The 20,577-nt window shown below is 40.8% G+C and overlaps 1 long non-coding RNA gene across 2 annotated transcripts in view; it reads right to left on the reverse strand.

Annotated features, from left to right (window-relative positions):
- Positions 1-20,577, reverse strand: part of LOC141982575 (uncharacterized) — a 342,639-nt gene that overhangs the window by 106,177 nt on the left and 215,885 nt on the right. The gene's annotated exons all lie outside the window — the stretch shown is intronic.

Here is a 20,577-nt window from a genome sequence, read left to right on the forward strand (position 1 = left end):
CAGAGTGATACCTGGATCACGCCCGCTTATAGAGGAACCTTTCATAGAGGTCCAACAGAAGCAAGAAAACTGTGAGACTGAAGGGAGAGGCAGGAACGATTCCTAGTTTTCAAGGTGCAAAGCCTCACAACCCTCTGGATCCGAAGAGACAAGACCACTAGCTCTGCAGAGGCTGATGCTGCCACCATGAATGGCTTCCACTTCAACTCTCTTTTGCTGATCTCCCTTCATGTGCTTCATTGGCTGGGGCCCCTGTAGCTTCAGAGAAGATTCAGAAAGGAGGTTTGACATTACTCCCACTTAAATATCCATTGGGTTAGCAAAGGACAGTACCACAGTGTGTGGTCTACTCTCTCTCTCTCACTCTTCTGGCTCCTCCTCCTACAAAGGGTTCTCCAAGGGAAATGATACCATGAGGCAACAGCATCCCCCTGCTCCTTGGCGAAGGGGAGATCCACTCACAAAAGTAATCCTCTCTCCCAGTGTCATCAAGTGGAAGCTTCACTGATGCTCTTAAGGACTTGATGGTGGATGGACCCAGAAATAAATTAGAGAAAATATTTGCAAGCAAAGAAAAAGCAGGCAAAGTATTTCACTTAATATTAAAAAACCCTACATTCTTAAAAACTGCCTTTAAGCCATTGAGGCAAAGAAGCCTTTAAAAAAAGTTGGGCATAATTTTATTTTTATTTTTTAAATGTACTCACTGGATGTGAGCCTCAGCAATAGCTTCCATTAACTGTGGCACCAGTCTTGTTCCAGATGGCATACAAAATAACTTACAAATGACAAAGTTCAGCAGGTTTATAGCAGCTGTTCAATTCCAGTATTTAGGCCACCCACTTCAGCAGAACTGAGAGCTTTCAATTAACTCCTGCCTCACAGAGCCTTCAAACAGCACCAGAACATGTGTTCAATATTTTCTCACAAAGTAGTCAGCCAAATATGGAGGCTTAGCAATCTGAGCTGCCCTGCAATGCACCCACATCATTCTGCCTTTTTTTTTCTTTTTTTTTTAAACTGAATGTGAGCCTAGGTGAGCAACAAGCAGTAAGAGAATTTAGGGCCTTATGACCTTAGAAATATCATTGTAAAAAGCAGAAGTCAGAGTGCTCCTGTGTTAGTCTTCCCAGGCAAGAGTGAAAGAACAACCCTTATGCAAATATTATTTATCTTAGGTGTTTCAAGGGCTCCTGTCACCATCACACATAAATGTTGGATAACTGTTAATGGCAAATTGAGCATGTCCAAAAGCAGATCTCTTCTCTCCACCCTCCCCATTTCCATTTGTATTTCTATTTCCTCCTCTTCCTTGGGGTTGCCTATTATTCCAGTCTTCCACTTTCTCTCAAAATCTTCTCACCAGGGATTGGTACTCCGGTGAGGGAGAGATGGTGCTGTCAGGCCTTTGCGACAGGTGTTGTATTTATACCTGAACACAGGCAAACTCTGAATCAATTTATTCTACTCTTATTAAGTGTTCCATATCTGGAGTCCTGCCACTGAGAATGGCAGCTCACTTTAGCTCATGAGTCTGATCTAGGGCCTAGACTAGTTTCAGCACACTTAGAGACTAGATGCCTTGGAAGGTGATGGAGGGATAGGCAGTCTCTGAGATAGCCCAGTCCTAATCAAGGGTCTTGTAAATTAGGACTGACTCTGAATTTGCAAAGCACCTGTATGTGGTGAGCTCATGTCAGTCAATTCTGCTCAGCAGACAACCTGTAGTGGCTTCACATGGTGTTTACTTCTCCACAACATACCAGTGAACTAGCTTGAAAGTGACAACTCCCGGAAATGATTACTAGCTTGGAAGTGACATCTCACAGTGGAAAGATGCTTGTCAGAGAAGAGGAGGAAGCAGTCTCCTGGCTAGGCTGTAATGGGAAAAAAGTGTTCCTCACCACTTCTTGAAATCTGTATTCCCTGCAGCAGTGAAGGAATTTTAGCTTGACCTCAAGGCTGCTGTACTCCCTTAATAACTGGTGGTCAAGGGGGAGATCACGGTTCTGGCATGCTACTGAAATGTTTCTAACTCTGCCAGTTATTTATTATTTAATGATTCATTCATTATGACAGTTGTTTGAACCATTCGAGAGCAGCAACAAGAAGCATCATCTCCCTCAGTGCTATTGAGTGTGTGTGGAAGAGCGAATGGGCAAGTATGGGTGTTATATATACTAGTTCTCTGAGGAAAAAAAATCACTATTTACGTGTGATTTACACTATGAAATTGTGTAAACATTAGTTAAAAACTAATTCTTGGCTTGCATTAACTTCATATTCTGTTCAGAATTGCCAAGAAGCATCAGCATAATAGAAGGGAGAGGGGAAGATTACTCCAGCTTTTGAAATAAAGGCAGTTTTTTAAGTACAGCAGACAATTGCAGATACATTGTTAAGGGACATGATTATAATGGACAATCAGCAGTAACAGGCAAGAAAAGATTTTTCCAAACTACACAAATTAAAATCAATGCATTCTTCTTTGGCTACACTGGAGAAGAGCTCTGGCTACAGAAGACACTTGGAAGGCATTACTAGTACTCTAAACAGAGCTAGAGTAGGGGAGGTGGCAAGTGCAGAGATGAATTGGAGTAGGTACAGATGTTTAATTTTCTACAAAGTGTTATTCTACATGTCACACACATTTTCTTCCGCTAAAAAATTCTCAGAAAGACAAAACACTGATATTTTCAGGAAACTTTCACAGTAACAAATACCTATTTTCTTACTGTCCAGGAAGCTCAATGAAAAACCTACTTCTTGGGGGCTTTAGCAGTAAATTTACTGGCGGAAAAATGAATTGGAATAGTATTCTGAAATTAAGAGAGAGAGAGAGAGAGAGTGTTGCTACACAGGCCTTTGAGTATAGTCTACATATTTGTGTGCATTCTGTCACACTATCTGTAATCCCTAAAGTACATAATCCCTACCTCATTTGCAACTACCATCCTCTCCTCGTCCTACCTTCTCCAAATATCAAAGACCAGATCCTCCAGTGTAGTGCAGCCTTGCGTGCTACATTGCTAGCAGATTCTGCCCACAGAGCCTGGATATATGGCCCTGGAGAGATCTCCCATGGCAAGGGGAAATCCTGCGGTGGTGCAGAATTAGCATAGAGGCTTCTTTGACACTCCCCTTTCCCTTATGTTTAACCCACAAGGAAAGGAGGCGTGGCCAAGTACTTGCATGCCATGCCAATACCCGGCTGCAGTTTTGGCCCCTTGGGACTTACTTGCAGCCAACATAAATTAAAGACAATCAAAGACTGCTCTAATATAAGTTGGAGGACTAGCCCTGCACACCATGGCCTCAGGATTGGGAGAGAGTAAAGGGGAGTTTTATGCAAGGAAACAGATACTAAGCCCTGCAGGGACATCCTAATAAGACTGGGAGGGCAAACGAATGTCTTTGTCTGGCACTTCAGTATTTCATTCTTGCTTCTATTTGATAGACATAACATTATGTTCATTTTGTCAAATGTAAAATGTGTTTTCACACATCTACCTGGAAGTGTACATGCCTTTCTAGTCATTGTTTAATTAAACTATAGCACACAATAGCATCTGGGGATATATAAAACAAAAAGCTGGCTAGGTATGGAGTTTTCTTATTATAACTATCTTCCAAACTTGCACACTTTCTGATGAAAAATAAATAGGACAGTTAAGCTGAGCACCCCCTATAGTGGGATCAAAGAAATCCACCAGTTCTGATACAGTCCAGCTGGCAGTGTGTTAAACACAACATGCATAGAAACATTAACAGTAAGGGTTAGTAAGCAGTAATACATGTCATAGCTCCAAACTTAGGCCTGGCTGAAAGTATGCTGAATATATTTTTTCTTTCCCTACACTAAGCCAAACTGGATTCAATACCAGCTCAGTTGTTCCTTTGCCTATTGTTAGCAGGTCATTTTTTGAACATAGACAAGCCCACTGGCTTGGGCCCAGTCCTGCATGGTGCCTGCTCTCTCCTCCTCGATCCTCTGTATATGCCAGATGCAATGGCTGTCCTTGCACTCAGGGAGCACAGAAACAACATAAGACTAATATCTTATATTGGGGCTAACCTCCCCAGGAAGGGCAGAAAGCATCTCCCACTGTAGTAGTGAACATTTGCACCACCCCTACCATGGTCTATATTTTAATGGCACTCTTTAGCCCTTCGCAGGCAATGAGCAATAACAAGGTGTAGTGGAAACATGCATGCCTTAGGTGAAGTACATGGCATAAGGCTAAAGGCAGATTGTTTTCAATCGCCAAAGTAGCATAACTGTGTGTGTATTTTTCCCCACCCCCTCATATGCATTACTTTTTAGTGATCCAATGCCCTGTTTCTACAGAAACAGGATCAGAAAGGCAGTTGGTAGCCAGCACTTGAGCAGGAGCCTGCTTCCTTGCAGAATTCCACTATTGACAATGAGCCAGGATATGTAGATGACAGTTTGAACAAGCAGTCCGAGGTCTGCACATTATTTAAATTTAGAATATATAATTAAATCTAAAAATAATAAAGAAGATTTCTTTGAGACATTGTCCTTAATAGTTGCCCTCTTTCTTTTCCTCATATGCAGTATCAGAGCCAGATCCCCGGCGTGGAGAAGCCACTTTGTCCCAACTACTGACAGAACCTGGACATAAAGCTGGGCTAAGCCAGCCCAGGAAAAATCATTCCAGGGTAAGAGCCATTCTTATGCCATTCTCCCCCTTTGCTGTCAGTGCAGCAGGGAAAATGGACTAAGGACACACCTGAGCCGGGCCAATTCTCAGCTGCATTTTCAGTCCCCTGTAACCATTTACAGATGGCATAAGCCAGACTAGACCTCCATCTGTTCTACCTCAGTGCAGTAGAACCAACCATCCCTTTGCCTTCTCCCACACAGCCTCATGCTGTGTGCAAGTCAACCATAGCCAAGGATTTTGCCATAGATTTCCAAGACAGCAATTAGCTACTGCGTCCATGACTGTGCAGTTACACTGGATATCCATTCACATATTGAGAACGATCAGTGGTTAAATGGTTGTCTCTTTTGAGAAAGGGTGATAATCTATAAACAGTGTCTTATGAACTCAGGGTATTATTACACATTAACATTCACATTTCTATCAGGAATAGAGTTTAAATGATCAGACAAATAACAAGCATGTTATTTAATTTAAAATTTTGTGCCAACTGGAAAAAAATCACCATCCATCTAATATTTGTTTAACAATCCAAGATGGTCATCATGAGAAAAATTCTGAAAGAGGCTGTTCAGATACTTTTATCCACCAATCTTGAGTCACTTACTATACTTTTCCCCCGATGTGTGCATAATTCCAAAACACTTTTTTAAATTCTTTGCCTTAAACGCTGTTACTCTAATTTTTCAAGTACAGTAGCAACACCTCAGTTATTCAAATAATTGAAAGAATATATATATAAAGCTTGAATAAGAGGACAGCAACAAATGCAAAAGCCTGTCCTAGATTTTTATCATATTTGCTTTTTGTTTTATTTTCCTTGCCATTTTTAAAAATTGCAGCCAACACATGCTGTTAAATATGTTTGACTCCATGGTGGAGGAAAGGTGGAAAAGATGACAAGAGTGTTCTGTGCAACTTCAGCGTTACAAACAGTACTTCTGGCTAGCATCTCGATTGTTTGATTACATGAAGTAGAGTTATACACCTCATTCCCTTTCCAAAAAGTGATGTTACAAAGCATCCGCAAATAAAAAAATATTTAAATTAGAATCATAGAATATCAGGGTTGGAAAGGACCTCAGGAGGTCATCTAGTCCAACCCCCTGCTCAAAGCAGGACCAATCCCCAACTAAATCATCCCAGCCAGGGATTTGTCAAGCCTGACCTTAAAAACTCCTAAGGAAGGAGATTCCACCACCTCCCTAGGTAATGCATTCCAGTGTTTCACCACCCTCCTAGTGAAAAAGTTTTTCCTAATATCCAACCTAAACCTCCCCCACTGCAACTTGAGACCATTACTCCTTGTTCTGTCATCTGCTACCACTGAGAACAGTCTAGATCCATCCTCTTTAGAACCCCCTTTCAGGCAGTTGAAAGCAGCTATCAAATCCCCCCTCATTCTTCTCTTCCGCAGACTAAACAATCCCAGTTCCCTCAGCTTCTCCTCATCAGTCATGTGTTCCAGTCCCCTAATCATTTTTGTTGCCCTCCGCTGGACGTTCTCCAATTTTTCCACATCCTTCTTGTAGTGTGGGGCCCAAAACTGGACACAGTACTCCAGATGAGGCCTCACCAATGTCGAATAGAGGGGAATGATTACGTCCTTCGATCTGCTGGCAATGCTCCTACTTATACATCCCAAAATGCCATTGGCCTTTTTGGCAACAAGGGCACACTGTTGACTCATATCCAGCTTCTCCTCCACTGTAACCCCTAGGTCTTTTTCTGCAGAACTGCTGCCTAGCCATTCGGTCCCTAGTCTGTAGCGGTGCATGGGATTCTTCCATCCTAAGTGCAGGGCTCTGCACTTGTCCTTGTTGAACCTCATCAGATTTCTTTTGGCCCAATCCTCTAATTTGTCTAGGTCCCTCTGTATCCTATCCTTACCCTCCAATGTATCTACCACTCCTCCCAGTTTAGTATCATCTGCAAACTTGCTGAGGGTGCAATCCACACCATCCTCCAGATCATTTATGAAGATATTGAACAAAACCGGCCTGGGGACCGACCCTTGGGGCACTCCACTTGATACCGGCTGCCAACTAGACATGGAGCCATTGATCACTACCCGTTGAGCCCGACAATCTAGCCAACTCTCTATCCACCTTATAGTCCATTCATCCAGCCCATACTTCTTTAACTTGCTGGCAAGAATACTGTGGGAGACAGTGTCAAAAGCTTTGCTAAAGTCAAGGAACAACATGTCCACTGCTATCCCCTCATCCACAGAGCCAGTTATCTCGTCATAGAAGGCAATTAGATTAGTCAGGCATGACTTGCCCTTGGTGAATCCATGCTGACTGTTCCTGATCACTTTCCTCTTCTCTAAGTGCTTCAGAATTGATTCCTTGAGGACCCGCTCCATGATTTTTCCAGGGACTGAGGCGAGGCTGACTGGCCTGTAGTTCCCAGGATCCTCCTTCTTCCCTTTTTTAAAGATGGGCACTACATTAGCCTTTTTCCAGTCGTCCGGGATTATGTAACTCTCCTATGCACAAAGCCCATCCATTTTCAACAAGATAAAATGTACATTGATACAAACTAACCCTTTCGTAATCCAACCAATTAGTTAATATCAGGGTCATCAGGTAAAGCCTCACTGCAGAATCTTCAGGTCAACGTATAAGTGGTGACGGATATCAGAAAGTTTTCATCATCTTTAGAGACAATTCCGACACAGACAGAAACATACCAGTACTTTCATCCTCATCTCATCCAGCACATGTGCATACTCACACACATACCTACACATCAAGTACATTTGGGAGAATACACAAATAAAATCACATACAGTTAAATAATATCGCAATAATTCCCCAGGAACTTTAAACAAAAACCCCCCCATCTTTTTTAGATCCACAAGCTTAGAGTTTTAGAAAAAAGGCTATAAAATGATGCAAGGTTTTGACTATTAGAGTTGTTCCACTGATATCATTAAAAGAGCTGAATTAGATTTGTAATTATTCCCTTATGAGTTTTGCTGTCTATCTGAGAAAGAAGAGTATTCATTTGTGTCCTTAGGTTGACTTACTTTGGCAAAAAAGCCAGAGGGGTGGGAGACAGCAAAAACTTATTTTTACTGTGCGTCTTGTAGAATGGAAGGAAATAAGACTTATTTTGAAAAAAAAAAAAAAAAGAAAACCAGAATGTTTGGAGACAGCAAAAACTTAGTTCTACTGTCAGTGTGGTAGAATGGAAGAAAATAAGTGCCAATAATGAATAAGGTCCATGCCAGTCAATATCAGCTGTATCTTCCATTTGGATTATACAGCAGCATCCTCAGAATAAATCCGGTCTCTGCAGTATTTGCTCACTATCTGCTGCGTAGCACAGTAACAGTTCATTAACATGCAAATGCTTGACAGTTACTTGGTTTAAGTACATCTGCATATTTATAAACAGCCATTCCAAACCACATCCCCATTTAAGGAAAATGTTTAATGACACTGAACCAAAATATTAACTCATCTAACTCATACCAATTGAACCGTGTGCTGCTGGGGGGTCTGGGTTTTTTTATTATTATTATTATTAGCATGTTGCTATTTAACAAATAGATCAGTAGCCAAGTGTTCTGATTCTTCTACAATTAGTTCATGTTTTATAGGTTCTTTACAGCTTTTCTGAGACAATCATTCTGTCTTTTTTTAACCTCTTTAGCTGTGAAAAAGCCCAAATAGGAAGGATGAAGCCATGCTTTGGACATCCACGAAATGTAAATGTATTACAATGAAAACAAACATATTTAAAGTTAAATTTAAGCAGAATTTAATAAAATAAAATATCCATAAAAATCTCTTCATTTTAAAAGGATTCAGCAAAAGCTTAAAAAAAAAAAAAAGAAAAAGAGGACAGGTTGGTAAAAAACAGGCCCAAAAGGGACTCAAAATCAATGCACTTCATTTCTTTTTATTGTTAACAACAGTAACTCTGTGGTGCCCTGTGTTCATGTCTATTTAGCTCTAGAAATCAAACATATCAAAACAGCTGGCTAAACTTTATTTTTTAGCATACCCTCTAATAATTAAATCATTTCTCTAGAATTATTTGTATGGCTCTTTCTTAAAGATTTGGCCATGAATCTGAATTCCTCAGTTCCTCAACCTAAAACCACACCTCAAATATTTACAGAGAAAGATTAAAATCAGGAACACAGGTTTTTAAAAAAATGGACAAAGGTTGCTGAAAGCTATTGATTCAAACTGATGGTAATAAAACATTAAGTTATTTACCTAGTGCTGCACATGTTTTCCTGATGCTGGAAGACCAACCTTCAGAGCAAATTAATGTCAAATTAATGCAGGAAAGGAGAGGAGGAGCTCAGTCAAATAAATGGGTAGTTAAGAAGACTGGCCTCAATAGTGATAGATAAAAAGAAACTATTCTGATTTGTACTGCTTGTCCTAAGCAGGGCAGCAAAGGAGTCACACATTCTTCATTATCTTGCCAACAGAAAAAGTGCTCACTTCCCGGAGATCACCGCCCTTTCAGATATCAGACACCATGCCGTCAGGAAAGTCAAGAGCTCTGGCTACACTAGAGAGCTTACAGCGGCGCAGCTGCATCAGTGCAGCTGCGCCGCTGTTCGCTCTCTAGTGTAACTGCTCTAAGCTGACAAGAGAGCTCTCCCGTCAACTTAATTAACCCACCCCAATGAGCAGCGGTAGCTATGTCGGCAGGAGAAGCTGCCCACATCGTTGTTTCGGCCAGTGTAACTTATGTCAATCAGGGGGGTGGCCCAAGCCCACACCCCTAGCCCAAGTGTCATATTTCAATATCTGTAACGTCATCTTGATGAAAAGCAACTGTAAATTACAGACACACACAGGTAAAATGGGTATATTTCATACCCATATAACCAAAAGGGCTTAGTCAGTAACAGCAGCAGGGTACAATACAGTTTTTGACCTCCACGGTTGCCCCTTTTCACAGATTGATTTCTTTCGAGGAAAAATATGTTCCATGTCCCATTTGTCTGCACTGAAGTTCAGATTCTGTTGCACTAATGCCTCCAGCAAAAAGCTGTGGGAAGGGAGGAACAATGTTGTGGTCAGGCAACACACCCACAAACGTCACAGAACACCCCTGCTCCCCAGAAGAGCTCTTCTGAGAGTATGGATTAAGCTCAAAGAGTAAAGTTGCCCCTACAGCCTCCTTCTAGATTCCTCATCTCCCATAGAGCAAAAGCCCTCAAAAGCAACCTCTGTCTTCTGGCATGCTGCGTCCTTGCTCATCATAACAGGATCTCTGACCTTAACAGCGTGCTGAAAATTAAACTCTTCACATGGGCTTGGGCTTGCTGTGAGATTTCCTTGAAAGTCTATGAAGACCTGTGTTCTGCAATGCATTTTGCCCTCGTGCACGCAAGAGGGTCAGCACTCATGCTACAGACTTCCTCGCTTAATTCTATCGATTTGGGTACCAATCCAACACAAAGCTACATCTAACCAACCATGGAGTATCATGAGGCTACAGGGACAATTTACAGACATGAACTGTAAAACAATTTCATATAAATTCAGTGGAATGAACTAAATATTGTATTACTGAGAAAACATGAGCTTCACTCACGTGCCTAAGAGGGTACATGGCTAAAAGCTGAAAAGCTTCTTTGCACAGTCCTAATCCAGAAACATTCATGCAATGTGTGTTACATGTTTCAACTCTACCTGGATCCTATTTACCAGCGATAACGTAGGTTACAAGTGAATCAATTAGCATGTAATTTTAGTTACCCTGCAGTAGGCACAATTCAAAAATACTAGATGTTTACATCACTGTTGTCCGTCTATATCTGTTGTCACAGCACTTCTATTCTATTTTAAGAGCCTATTCCACATTTCCTCTACAGCTCTTATCGAAGTCAGGAGTGGGACAAATGCATTTAAGACTTTGATATAGAATCAAACAGGGCCAAAATGAAGTTGGCAGCAGTTGTTCTTTGGTATCTTATGCAGTGTTTACATATCACTACTTGAAATTCTTCTCACATTATTTTCAGATATTTTAATTTTTTCCCCCATCATTATCTATGAAACTGTAGTTATAGGTTATATATTGTGGAAATCCTTATAAACAAAAGCTAGGATCCAAGTAAGATTAACTTTAAGATTTTTATATTCTTTGATTTTATATATTTAATTGCAACCTCTTGCTTTCCCTATACTGGCACTTTTGAAAATTTTGCCCTAACTCTAAAATCTGCTTTCTAGAATATCCTCCTATGCAGACAACTGAAAAGAATATTCTGGTTTTAACACAAACCAAGTTCACCACAGTAACAACTACAGGTTGTTGTGGGTTTTTTACTTTTTCTTCTTCTAAATAAATATTGCTTGTGTGGTTTTAAGCTGTCCTGTGTTTCTCCCTGACACCCTCCTCAGACTGCATGCTACTGGTGATTGTAAAGCTGATCAACTACAAGCTCTTCTACAGGAGATAACCGACTAATGGTAACTCAACATAATATGTCAGACCTGCTACAATTTACTGCTATGATGAGAGGGAGAGAGAATAGGTTCTTGCATAGCTGCTTTTCCAGAAAGCTGTGCCTTCAAAATGCTTATCTTTCTGCCTCATTTGTTGGATGAGTGAATGTTGCCTGCATGTAGACTTAGTGTCATAATGAGAAATCACATGTGCACATGAACAGTGAATATAATGGATCAATATGAATATCAATAAAGCAAGTTTGGCAGGTGCTGCACCACTGTAATCTAGTATTTTTTTTTAGCCCTCATCTTCATTTGTTGTTAACAGAATTTTTCCTGCCCCACTAGATTCTAGTACAGTAACTGATCAAAACACTCCCAGAGAAACAACTTTTTTCTGCATCTGCTCCCCCAAATGTAACTTTCAATAACACAACTATATGCAGAGCCAGACATAGTAATCATTTTGGGGAGTGAGAGCATGAGAGAGAGAATTCTTTGAAATACACCCTAAACTGAACTGAGTTGATTTACATAAAACTTGTGTCAGGTTTCACACAAATCATTTGATAGTATTTCTATTTTAGGTATTCAAATTAGAAGTGAACCCAGTCACAATGGATGGCCACCCATTCTAGCTGCTATGTTTCTGCTTGTGTTTCATTTTATTGATTAAAAACTTGAATTTCAGATTGAGCGTGAAAGAAATGTATTAAGGAAAAAGGAGAAGTTTCACCAATATTAAACCAAATGAAACCAGATCCAACAAACACTTACTGCTCTCTCAAACTATAGCTGATCATGAGCTGAAGCCCAGACCCTAAAGTGGGGCTTAGAAAAAAATTTTTAAAAGGCTTTGGATGGCTCATATATCCAACAGGCTTTCATACAGTACATTTACAGACAGGGAGCTGTTTGTGATTTTGGACGGGAATTGGTGGGATGTAGCACACAGATGAAAGACCAACATTTTTTCCCTTCATTTTATATTAGCACCACATTCTGAATTGAAGCATAGCAGGAAACAAACATCCAGCACAGATTTCAAAAGACATCTCACATCTTTGTATTAAAATGTGTTATTTTAAAGTCCTGATGTTGCATGTTTGGTTTTTATTAAGACCACAGCCAGCACAGGAAGTGCTATTTAATTTATTGTAAAAGAATGTGACAAATATTAGTGGACAATCGGATGTCAATTGCAGGAAGCCAAAAAAGAAAATTGAAGACTTGGAGAGAATGACTCATGGGCCTCATGCTATTATCTATGAGAATACTAAGGGCTGCAAGGTTTGAAAAATTACACTGATGACCTTGAGAGTAACTCAGATGAAAGAATGTCAGGTTGATGGAGTTTCCTGAGGGGATGGAAGTAGGGCAGTCTAGGTTTTTCTTTTCCAATGGATTGTGAAGACGTTTCTGATAAACTATCCTAATTTCCCTTTAAAACGAGTGGCTACAGGTAGCATTCCCTGACAGAGCCAAATAAGAGAGCACCCTATCTACTCCTGCAAGAAATGCACAACTCTTGGAGGGAAAAAAGTCTAAATTTGATGGTAACTTAGTATTTCTAGGACTGAGAATATTCTTTCCCCCCAAATATCCACCCTGTTTTTACAGTAAGAATAAAATCAACTGGAATGGAGTTTTGCACTGTTCTATCCTACTAGACACAGCTTTTACTTTGAAAGTCACACGGATATTTTTGTCTTTCCCTCACAGACTGATTAGGTTTTTGGATTAAAACAAGAAGGAGGTGGTTTCCATGAGATGAAAGATATGACCATAGAGGACTCTTAGTTGGAAGACTTTCTGCTTCCTAATGGTAAGATATGAAATGCAGCCTCTTGGGAGGCTGCTACCTGTTTACTGGCGATAACATTCCCATATAAAGATTCAGACTTTGTATTGGAAGTAATGTTTTTGCTATTGCCAGCTCTGGCTTCTGCTTTTTATGGCATTTAGAGGTCTAGTGATGGGTACAACATTCCCCACTCTCCAGTCTCAGGCTTGGTAAACTAGCAAACTCTGAGACTAGCAATCACAGGGCAAGACTGGTAGTCCAGATTTCTGAGTCATATTCCTGACTCTGCCATAAACATACCATAAGAGCACCAGCCAGCCAAACCCACATTGGGCTTCTATCTACCTGTACATAAAAAGAGGGACAATAAATACTTATGTATCTCACATGGGTTGTTATGATTAATGAATTGGTTGTAACACACTTTGCTATTCTTGGATGAAAGTGCAAAGCACTATAATATTATTCTTCACCACCTTAGGCCCTGATTTATGTCACAAAGGAAAGGAGTACCTGCAACCAGTCTGGTGTTTTTGAACCTGCCACTTTTCACCATAAACCCCTTGAGCCTGGTTCTCATCCATAGTTGTAAGGTGTTTCCAAGGCATTGATCAGACTGACTATAGCCTGATATGGCTGCAAATGACATCAACTATGGGAGAGGGATCATCGGTCAGTGCCCTTTGACTGCAGAGAACAGGTTTCAGTTGCCTTTCCTGCCAGGCAAAATTGTTTGTATTCAGGCGGAGTCATCTACTGTATGGAAACACCAACAGGTTCTCAAAGTGACAAGTATCAGACCCTCTCTGTTTGGTGACAGCCCACAATGAGACCATGGAGGTGCTACTGCTAGGACAACTTCAGGCTCCAGCCTGAGAGTTGGACTCTTGGCTTTGTGTCTAATGAAGTACTTGGTTCATTGTATCAATTGGTCCGTTCTGGCCTTAGAATCTATGAATTATGGATTGAGATTGTCAGCATTTCCCTAGGTTTCAGAGGGGACCAAATGTCTAATTCTTAAAGTTGCCATTTTGAGGTCAGTGTTTAAGACACCATCTCTTGATTCTGAAAATCTAGCTATTACCTCATATCCAATCTCCCATTTTTGTGGAAGAGCACTGAGGTCATGGTGAGGCAGTGTCAACCTGATGCTACAATAGCTCAGTCCCTTTTCAAGGATACAGGGTGTAAGCCATTCTTATAATTCAGTCTAAACATTAATAGTGATCCATATTTGATATAAAGTAGAATGCAAAAACCTTATTCGTATGTTTGCTATTCTTCCTTACCTGTGGAATCTGGGAGAAAGTATTTTCTTTCATTAAAATGCTCATCTTGTTATTGTATGTAAGGTTTATATTCCCCTGCTATCCCATTGCATTAAGATTTGTCTGTGTCCAATCATTCAGTTGTTCTGCAGGGTTTCTCACCTGAACATGTCCTAGAATTTGGAAGCACGGAGATTTTGTGTTGTTTTTTTTTCCAGGAGAGCCAATGAGAATCATCTGCATTTTAAAAATTATATGTTTTGGATTTGGGCACTGGTGTGCTGTTTATCATGCTGACTAGTATTGTCCTATTGTTATCTTGTGCTCTGCCCATCTGTTGCATATACCTTTTGCTCTGACTTACACTAAGATTGTAAGTGTTGCCTCTTGTCTCACACTTAGATTGTAAGTTCTTCAGGGCAAAGGCCACATCTTTTTTGTGTGTTTGTACATGGTTAGCACAATGGGGAGGCCAGTAAATTGTACTCTAATACAAATATTAAATAATAAATGATGTTTACATACAGATTGGTGCACTGCCATTCCTATTTATGCCTAAATGTGCACGTAGTTTAGATCAATGTTTCTCAAATGTGGCCACCAGGGGCTTTTCTTATGGCCACAGCCTCCTGGGTGGTGATGGGGGGAGGAGCAAAGCAGCCACCCCTCCCCAGGGCCACCAGCAGGGGCTGGTCCTTGCCCCTTTCTGGAACCTCAACCACTACAGAGCAGGCGACCAGTGCGAGTTCCCCACCTTCCTGGGAGTGGTGGGGATCGGGGTTTGGCCCGGGGGTGGTGGGCGGCAGGCTCTGGCCATGTGGCGGTGGACTCCATCCCACAGCTGCAGGGCTTCAGGCTCCAGCCCTGGGCTCACCCCCTGCATGGCCGCTGGCCCTCCCCGCCTCCCTCCACACCTAGGGGTTAATTTGTCCCTGAGCTTGCTGGGGCTGAGTAAGTCTGCTGTGAAAAGTGATTTTAACAAATATACAAATATCACTTTTCACAGTAGCAGATCTAAAAAACAAAATCAACCAAAAAAAGCAAAACATGCAAAGCACCTTATTTCTGTTTCTGTTCAGGTCCAGTAAAGAACAGAGACAACCGTACATTACTTTTATTACAGAGTCTTCAAAAAAAACCCTACATAAATAAATGACAATGATTTGGACATGTATATGTTCATATTTATGTGTTTTTCCTAAAATTAATTAAGTATTTTAGGAAAAATTGTCAGAGCAAGAGTTGGTGGCCGCACTCTGAGGCCACCAAAAAAATCTGTTGTGAGAAACCCTGGTTTAGATTATATTTATCAAACAATGATAAGAAAGCAGATTAAAAACACACAAATCAAAATAAATAAAAATCTGAGTGAAAATGTGAAAAGGGCATATTTTCTTTAGGAGTAGCAATGGGAGTTTCACCTCTTGTCTCAAAATAAGCATGTGAAAGACCTCCTGACAACGAGAACTTAAGAGGCTTGTTATATCAGGATATTTGTGTGACCCACATCGTTATTGCATGATCGCTACATACTAAGGGACTTGAGTATTTCTGAAAAGCTAGGTTTAGAGTAGCAGCCGTGTTAGTCTGTATCTGCAAAAAGAACAGGAGTACTTGTACTCCTGTTCTTTTTTCTGAAAAACTAGACCTTAATCACTCTTTCACAGTTGTGGTGGAGTATCATCTCCTGCTGGGAAGTATATCTATGCTCTCCACTCTTTGGACCATACAATAGGACCATTCGCAAATGTTTTGGAGCCGTTACAGTTGTAATGAGTGAATGTATCTAATGAGCATTCAGTACTTGTTAAATCTGTGTATTCAAAACCTTTAGCAACATTTTTTACTGGGACAAGAGCAGATATACACTATAGCCGCTTTCTCTAAATTATAAAACCACCTGGCACCTTGTGTGGTTTTATGCATTGGATGCATTATTTCATACTACAGATGAATTACATGCAAACTAAAGTCCCTAAGCCCACTCTTGTTGAAACCAATGGAAAAGTTCCTCAATCAAGCCCTACATTTTAAAATACAAAGCACAGAAACTCAAAAAGCCTCCAAAACCTAGAAATATATATATATACTGGTTTTCAGTTAAAGTGTAAATTTGAAAATAACCGAACCAAATATCTTTCAAAAATAAATAAAAATGGTAAAAAATCTCAGACAGGAGAACATTTTTACAGCCCAATTATAAACTTCAGAAAATAAATGCTTTAATGGAAATGCTGACAGACCTTTAATATAGCACTGTTAATAGCTCTTTTTTCCTAGCAGCGAACTGAAATGCAAGAATTGTGGTATAATGGTCTCCAGTATTTTAGATTGATTGAATTGATTTTTAAAGATTCTACTGCAGGAGGTAGGGAGAGTGTGTGGTGAAAATCAGCAACTCCATCTGTGCAGTGGAATTGATTATATGTTCAGGATGGCTTACGCTACAGGACTATAAAAAATTGCTGGTGACTTTGGTTACAAGTGGAGTTATCAGTCAGGCTGAATTATTGACACATTTTTGTGTATTGTGGCTTCAAATATCTTTCCATGGTTTCTTTTTCATCCAGAAAATCTAAACATTCAGAGCCATCATCTAAAAGAAAGTCACAAAATTGACTTTAGGAACAAGCTGCTTCAATCCCAGAGATTACCAAAAACTTCTTTCTTCAAAGCTGGTGCAGTAGGAAAGATGTTTAACCTCCCACTTCCTTTGGCTCCCATTTAGACCAATTAATATCAAGAGACCATCTGTCATTCTAAAGCCATACAGTGCAGCGGCACTGCCTTACTGGTCTGTCTTCAGGCTAGCCACTGCCTCATTTTCCCCTCAGTCAAGATGGATCTCCCAACCTTCCCAAGTCTCTTTCTGGGCATAGTTTTATTCTTCAGACATAAAATTTAGGCAAAATATGTAAGCAGCAGCAGTTCCTCTGCCCACCTTGGGCTACAGTGTTTCACCTTGTCCCTTCCAGGGCTTGTCTACACATACAGCGCTGCAATAAGGGTCTCCGCAGTCCTCTTCCTAGGGGCGGCAGAAGAAACCTCTCTGGGCATTGGTCCTATCCCTAGGTCTAGCTGTTCGTTCAGCCATGGCACAGGGTTCTCTTCAGCCTTCTTCTAAAGACTGCAGTTATTCCTCTGCAGCAATGGTACTGGGGAGCTGGGTCCCTCTCTCTTTTTCCTGGAATCCCAAACCCTAGTAAGTGAAGCGACCAACTACTACTTCTTCCAAGTCTGTTTACCAGTCCCCACAGCTACTTCCTAATTGACCCTCACAATTGTTTCCCCAGGTCTTCTGCCTGGCTTCTATGGCTTCTGCCTGGCTTCTGTGGTCATGCCTCAGCCCTGATCCTTCCACCAGAGTGTGTCAAGAACATTCTTTACATAGTCTCCAGAAGACAATCACAAGAGACAGTCATCTGACCTCTCTTCCACATGTGTTCCATCTGAAGACAACTCCTCCCAAAAATCCCTGGTCTCAAGGGGTATGTCTACACTGCAGTTGGGAGCAAGCCTCCCAGCCCAGAACTACAGACTTGTGCTAGTGGGGCTAAAAATAGCAGTGTGGGTGTTGTGGTTCGGGCTGGACCACCCAACCCCCTAATCTTGAGAGCCCAAGACACAAAGTACACACTACTATTTTTAGCGTGTTATCTCAAGACCAAGTGTTAATCTGTTGACCCAGGCTGGGCGGATCACTCTAAGAGGCTATATCCCTATAACAGAACTGACCTCATCTGTGCTTGCAGGCCAGCATTCAGTTACATTAATACTCAAATAAAATTACTGAAGAATAGCTTTCCTGAGGCAAAGAACCGCATGCATGTTCCTTTCTGCTCATGTCTTCAGATCAATTTTAATATCTCCTAAGTCACTCACAGGTCAAAGTAGCTCTGCTCTCATATTTACTCTTCTACAAGACTGTCCTATCTTGTTTCTCCTCATACACAGAACACTGGGAAAGCTAACATTTTTGGCTTTGCCAGCACAATGGTCAAAGACGCATATATCCTGGGAAATTCATATAACTCAAAATTCAGCTTTACGATTTTAGCATATTTTGTAAATTTGACCCCTAAAGTTTTTAAAGTAGACTGCAGAGAGGTCTTACAAAGCTATTTGTTCTTTTCATTCTGAAATACCGCAAGTAGAATGAAACTGACACGGCTGGCATCTGCAAGCAATCCAAGTGGAGAAACCCAAATCTGAGGATTTACCATCTGGAGGAGCAGTGTAGTAACTAAGGTAGCAAAGTGAGAAAGGGATATGGCAACTCTGAACTAAAGCATTAAAATCATGAAGGTTGAGGCCCTACCAGGGTTTGGGAGAGGAGGGGTGAGGTGAAGCAGCTCTTGATGGAGAAGGCCAGCTGATAAAACAGGAGCTGCTAAAACTAGTTTTAACTGGAACAAATCATGGCAGGGACAAAAAGAATGTTAGTAAATACCAGTACCACCGTAGCTGTGTATGAACACTAAAGCTTTTAGTATTTTTGTTTTAACATATTCATCCATAAAATTTGAAGCACAAGCATTAAATGGCTATCAGTCACGTAAGATCTGTATATATTAATGCTAAATTCTGTCTTTGCTGTTATTTTATGCCTACTACCTTGGAACAATTGTGCATGAAAGGAGGGATAGTTTAAAAGAAATTTTAAAAAATCAGGTATGCTGTGATAATTCACTGCTCTGTAAATATTGAAGATAGCTCATTGTTCTACTGTGCACTAGTATTCAGGGTTAGAAAATCAGTTACTTAATGTCTATTCGTCCTGATAGGAGTGTTTATCTCATGTAAATATTTTTAAAAAAACAGCTTCAATCCAAGCTTTAAATTCCTGTTATGTAGGTTAGGTTTAGTCGAATATCACCATATAATGAGGTATCGCACAGATTTAGTGGGATAATTATAACAGCAAACACTGGAAATGAACAGGATGTTCTTTATAATTACTATAGTTTGGTGTATAATTGGAAAAAGAGAAATTCACCACGTATTTTATAACATTTCAAATAATTTGTAAAAATAATTGTTTGATCCAATCTACACACTGGACTACTAATAGGAAAGAAATATATTGTTAGAACCATTTTGAAAATTATCACTACATTTATTAATGTATTTGACAAAGATCATCCAACAAGATTTAGTATCCATCGATCTGAAAAACTCCTGATTAACATCAAATATTTAATCTCAAATTCTGATGAACTTGAATAACTTCAAGGCAACAAGCCTGAGACACCATGCTGCCCCATAATGAATATAAGCTCAGTCTGAAAGTCTGCAGTTTGCCAAAGATTTAGGCTGTGTCTACACTACAGCCCTTACAGCAGCAAAGCTGTACCACGCAGCTGCACCACTGTAAGGTCTCCCGTGTAGCCGCTCTACGCCGGCAGCATAGAGCTCTCCCACCGGTTTAATTAAACCACCTCTACCAAGCGGCGGTAGCTATGTCGGTGGAAGAGCATCTCCCACCGACAGCACTGTCTACACCGGCACGTTTGTCTGTCGGTGGGGTGTTTTTTCACACCCCTGACCGACAAAAGTGCTAGTGTACACAAAGCCTTAGGGTTTGTCTACACTTACAACTCTGTAGTGCTTAATAAAGACACTGGGCAAAGCTCTGTAAATATTGAAGATAGCTCGTTGTTCTACCGTGCACTAGTATTCAGGGTTAGAAAATCAGCTACTTAATGTCCATTCGTCCTGATAGGAGTGTTTATCCTACCTCTCCGCGTAGGTACTCTGCCTCCCCAAGAGGCAGTGGTGGATTACCTACACCCCTGAGTGTAGTTATACTGACATAAGTTTGTACTGTGGACCAGGGCTTAGAGAGCTGAGGAAACCTAACTCTCCCTCTCCAGCACAGGTCTGGTCTACACTACGGACCTGTATTATTATAACTACATTGCTCAGGAGTGGGAAAATCCACACCCCTGAGCAACATAGTTATACTGACTTCAACACCCCACCCCACCCCGTATAGACAGCGGGAGAGCATCTCCCGCCAACATAGCTAGTGGATTAACTATGCCCATTGGCTTAGAGCATTTTCATTTAAGTGATACAGAAGCACAGCTGCTCTGGTGCAGCCTTTTAAGTCTAATCTCTCTAATGACTCCCTCAGGCTGGCTCCAGAAGCAGCACAGAGGAGCTGTAGAAGAACCTACCTAATCTGATGATACACTCTTTGCCTTGAGAGAAATAGGTCACAACTGCAGGGCCACCAGAGGAGCGGGAACAAAAGGGAAAAGAGGAGGGAACAAAAAGTTGGAAAAAGACATCTCAGAATGACAAATGACAGCTGAGATTCTCACATAAATCACTTTTTTCCAGGAGCTGGATCTTTAAGTAAAACAAAACATCACAAGATT

Source organism: Natator depressus, chromosome 2, assembly GCF_965152275.1.
Source record: "Natator depressus isolate rNatDep1 chromosome 2, rNatDep2.hap1, whole genome shotgun sequence".
NCBI lineage: Eukaryota > Metazoa > Chordata > Testudines > Cheloniidae > Natator > Natator depressus.